The 4,961-nt window shown below is 41.9% G+C and overlaps 1 pseudogene; it reads right to left on the minus strand.

Moving 5' to 3' along the window:
• Positions 1-1,498: 1,498 nt before the first annotated feature.
• On the minus strand, positions 1,499-4,581 carry LOC147950159 (uncharacterized; annotated as a pseudogene).
• Between the last annotated feature and the right edge of the window lie 380 nt (positions 4,582-4,961).

Consider the following 4,961-nt stretch of genomic DNA (forward strand, 5'->3'; position numbering starts at 1 on the left):
GGTGTCTAAACACTCCAAATTCAACCCGAACTCTTATAATTAGTCAAATGCATTGGATTGTTACATATTTTGACCCTAGAAAGAGTAACATAGCTGTTTACTGCTTCAAATCAATGTTTCCTCTCGGTTTTAGCCTGTTTTCTCGGTTTAAGCCTGTTTTGGGATGAAACGGGTTTAAGTGTTGTCTAAACACTCCAAATTCAACCCAAACTCTTATAATTAGTCAATGGAATTGGATTGTTACATATTTTGACCCTAGGAAGAGTACCATAGCTGTTTACTGCTTCGAATAATTTTTTTCTCTCGGTTTTAGCATGTTTTCTGGGATTAAGCCTGTTTTGGGAAAAAACGGGTTTAAGTGTTTTCAAAACACTCCAAATTCATCCCGATCTCTTAAAATTAGTCAAATGCATTGGATTGTCACACAGTCTGACCCCTGAAACAGTAACAAAGCTATTAACTGCTTTGAATCAATGTTTTCTCGGTTTTTGCCTGTTTTGGGATAAAACGGGTTTAAGTATTGTCTAAACACTCCAAATTCAACCCTAACTCTTATAATTAGTCAAATGCACTGGATGGTTACATATTTTGACCCTAGAAAGAGTAACATAGCTATTTACTGCTTCAAATCAAAGTTTTCTCGTTTTTTGCCTGTTTTGGGATAAAGCAGGTTTAAGTGTTATCTAAACACTCCAAATTCATCCTGATCACTTACAATTAGTCAAATGCATTGGATTGTTACATATTTTGACCCTTGAAAGAGTAACATAGCTATTTACTGCTTCGAATAAATGTTTTCTCTCGGTTTTAGCCTGTTTTCTCGGATTAAGACTGTTTTGGAAAAAACGGGTTTAAGTGTTGTCTAAACACCCCAAATTCATCCTGTTCGCTAGAATTAGTCCAATGCATTGGATTGTCACACATTCTGACCCTAGAAACAGTAACAAAGCTATTAACTGCTTAGAATCAATGTTTTCTCGGTTTTAGCCTGTTTTAGGACAAAATGGGTATAAATGGTGTGTAAACACTCCAAATTCAACCCGAACTCTTATAATTAGTCAAATGCATTGGATTGTTACAAATTTTGACCCTAGAAAGAGTAACATAGCTGTTTACTGCTTCAAATCAATGTTTCTTCTCGGTTTTAGCTTGTTTTCTCGGTTTAAGCATGTTTTGGGATAAAACGGGTTTAAGTGTTGTCTAAACACTCCAAATTCAACCCAAACTCTTATAATTAGTCAATGGAATTGGATTGTTACGTATTTTGACCCTAGGAAGAGTACCATATCTGTTTACTGCTTCGAATAAATTTTTTCTCTCGGTTTTAGCCTGTTTTCTCGGATTAAGCCTCTTTTGGGAAAAAACGGGTTTAAGTGTTTTCTAAACACTCCAAATTCATCCTTGAATGGGGCATTGTCAAGCTCCCCCTGTCCTCCGGCCTTATAGTTCTCTTCAAGGGGTGTTGACACTGCCCTAGATCCTAATTTTCCTGTTTCACTCAGTAAGTCAAGTGCATATTTCCTTTGAGACAAAAATAATCCTTCACTTGATCTATAAACTTCTATCCCAAGAAAATATTTCAACTTTCCAAGATCTTTAATGTCAAATAATGATTTCAAGAAGGTTTTAGTGTCCTGAATACCTACCGAGTCACTTCCAGTGATGATGATATCATCAACATACACTAGAATGACTACTATACCTTTGGCGCTTGGTAAGGTGAAGAGGGTGTGATCAGCCTCGGACTTACGAAAACCTTTGTCAAGTAGAGTGGTGCTTAGCTTATGGTACCATGCCCTTGGAGACTGTTTCAAGCCATAGATCGCCTTGTTGAGTTTTAAGACCTTTCCCGGACCAATGGTGTCTTCTAACCCCGGTGGTGGCCGCATATACACTTCATCTTCAAGTTCTCCTTGCAAGAAGGTGTTCTTCACGTCCATTTGCCAAAGTTCCCAATCGAGGTTGGTGGCGAGTGAGAGCACAACTCGGAAAGTGTGAAGTTTAGCCACCGGAGCAAACGTATCAAGGTAGTCCTCCCCATACGTTTGCGTGAAGCCTCGAGCAACAAGGCGTGGTTTATAGCGTTCAATCTCCCCATTGCTCTTATATTTGATAGTGAAGATATATCGAGAGGTTACAGCCTTCTTTCCCTTGGGTAAGTCGGATTCGTCCCATGTGTGGTTTTGAACCAAGGCCGTGTTCTCGGCATCGACCGCTTCTCTCCACACCTGGTGATGCTTAGCCTCATCATAGGTCCTAGGAATCCAATTTGCATCAATGTGACCAAGGAACACTTGATGATCCATAGGAAAGTGGGAAAGAGAGCAAACGGCTTGAATTGGATGGGCAACGGCCATGTTGTTGTAGTAGACACGAGTGTTCTTCCAATTGGTAGGAGGGTACTTGATGCGTTGGCTACGCCTAAGAGGAACTATGGCTCCAGCCTCAGGGGCAGCACTGTCTTGGGGAACTGGTACCTCGGTCAGGACTTCATCGGTAGGCGATGACTCGACATTGTCTTCCGTAGGTGATTCCTCGGGTGGAGGTGCATCATGAGCAGGTTCCATAGATGGCTCAGGGTGTGCTGGTGATGTTGTCCCGGCAGGTTCGTGACTGACCCGATCGTTTTCGATACCTAGCCGCTCAAGAAGCACTCGGAGGTTGCGTGTCCGATCGGATGGTGAGGCCGAGAGGTTACGAAGCTCATCCCAGTTCTTCTCATCATAAAACCCTCGTGTCTCCACAAACTTAACATCACGAGATACGAGAACCTTCCTGGTCTCCGGTTCATAGCACTTATACCCTTTTTGTGTTGTAGAGTAGCCGATAAACATGCTTTTAGTGCTCTTAGCATCAAGCTTGTCTCGTAGTTCACCTGGTCGCAACACATAGCACACACAACCAAATACTCTTAAGTGATCAAAGGTAGGCTTTGCATTATTCAATACCTCAAATGGAGATATGTCATTAAGAATCTTTGTTGGCGTGCGGTTGATAAGGTAGCAGGCTGCAAGTACAGCATCTCCCCAAAAACGTTCTGGCACCCTTGTATGGAACATCATAGACCTTGCTACCTCCATGAGATGCCTATTCTTCCTCTCAGCCACTCCATTTTGTTGTGGTGTGTATGGACAACTAGTTTGGTGAAGAATTCCATGTTTGGCTAGGTATTGTTTAAACACATGGCTTGTGTACTCTCCACCATTATCTGATCTTAAGATTTTAATCTTGGCATGGTAATGGTTAGTGACATAATTTTGAAAATTTGTAAAGGCCTCAAGAACTCTATCCTTAGAAGGTTAACCAAGTATATTTTGATTTTTCATCAATAAAAGTCACAAAATACTTTTGATTTTCTCTAGATAGGCAAGGAGATGTCCAAACATCAGAATGAATTAAATCAAAACATTTTTCATAGATAGTAGTAGATTTAGGGAAAACAGTCTTGCAATGTTTACCAAGAATACAAGCCTCACACTCATCATTTTTAAAGGAAATTTTAGGAAACATTAATGCTAATGCTCTAGTGTGAGGATGTCCTAGCCTAGCATGTAAGATAGAGTCATTAGGTTCAACAACAACCGAATTAAAACAAGATGCAGAAGAAGTAGATAAATTTAAGTCCTCAAGCACATAGAGATCATCCTTGGAACCTCCTTGTCCAAGAACCTTACTTGTCTCAATATCCTGAAAATGAACCTTGTTAGGACCAAATATTGCATAACAATTTAAATCAGTGGTGGCTCTCTTAACTGATAGCAAGTTAGATGTGAAAGTTGGCATATAAAAGGCTTTAGTTTCCTTATCAATCAATTTCAAATTCCCTATGCCTTTAACTGGTACCTTCTTACCATTGGCTATCACAACATTACCATTAGCAGGTTTAATATTACTAATCAACCTAGGATCTCTAATCATGTGATGTGATGCACCAGAATCAACAATAAGAGGTTTAGTTTTGTTTAAGGCAAGAAAGGATTTACCGGAGGCCTCCTTGAGGGCTTTGATGAGCGCATCAAGGTCGGATCGCCTCACCAGCTCGGAGGAGGCAGCGAGTGCAGTTCCATTTCATCCGACAGCTTGTTGGTTTGGTTCGGAAGTTGGTGTTTCCCCCGCTACAGCTGCTTGATGGGCTCTCGGTAGCCCTCCGCGGCTTGGTCCTCCACGGTTAATGCGAAGGTGTGGATGAAGAATCCAGCAGCGGCTCTTGAAGTGGCCAACCTTCTTACAGTGCTCACATACCGGTGGGTTCTTGTCATCCGGTTTGTAGTAGCCTCGGTTTGAGGACGCCATCTCGACTTTGTTGGCGGTCACTAGCTCTCCTTTGCTGCCAAATAGACCCATGGAGCCATGCTCCTTTTGGATTTGGTTGCAAACGTCGTCAAGGCTTGGAAGCTTATCTGACCGCAAGATGTGCTTGATGAGGTCGTTGTAGGAGGGGTTTAAGGTTAAGAGTAGACCAAACACCTTGTCTTGTTCACGCCTCTCGTTCAGTATGGCTGGATCTATTGTCGCTGGCCTAAGCATCTCTAGTTCAGCCCACAAGGACCTAAACTTCCCAAAATGCTTGGTGAACTCCATATCTTCTTGGTTGAGATTGTTAATAGCCCTCTTAATCTCAAAGATACGGTTGACATTGGTAATATTTCCAAACACCTTCTTGAGAGTGTCCCATAAGTCCTTTGCGGTTTCGCAATAGGAGTAAGCTTCTAGGATAGGGGCATCAAGTGAGTTTTGGATGATAGCTAGGACTCCTTGATCTTCTTGGAACCATTTGTTCCTTTCATCTCCGACAAGATCCTTGCCTTCTTTGGTGGTCTCGCCACTTGGAGCTTCGCTCGTTTCAACATGGGACCAAAGTCCTCGGCCGCATAGGGCTGTCTTCGTGGTTCTAGCCCACAGTAAGTAGTTCTCTCCCTTGAGAGTAACTGGAACAATCATAGTTTTGGTGGTTTCCATGG

Source organism: Camelina sativa, chromosome 1 (genome assembly GCF_030686135.1).
Source record: "Camelina sativa cultivar CO46 ecotype springtype chromosome 1, ASM3068613v1".
In the NCBI taxonomy this organism is placed as follows: Eukaryota; Viridiplantae; Streptophyta; class Magnoliopsida; order Brassicales; family Brassicaceae; genus Camelina; species Camelina sativa.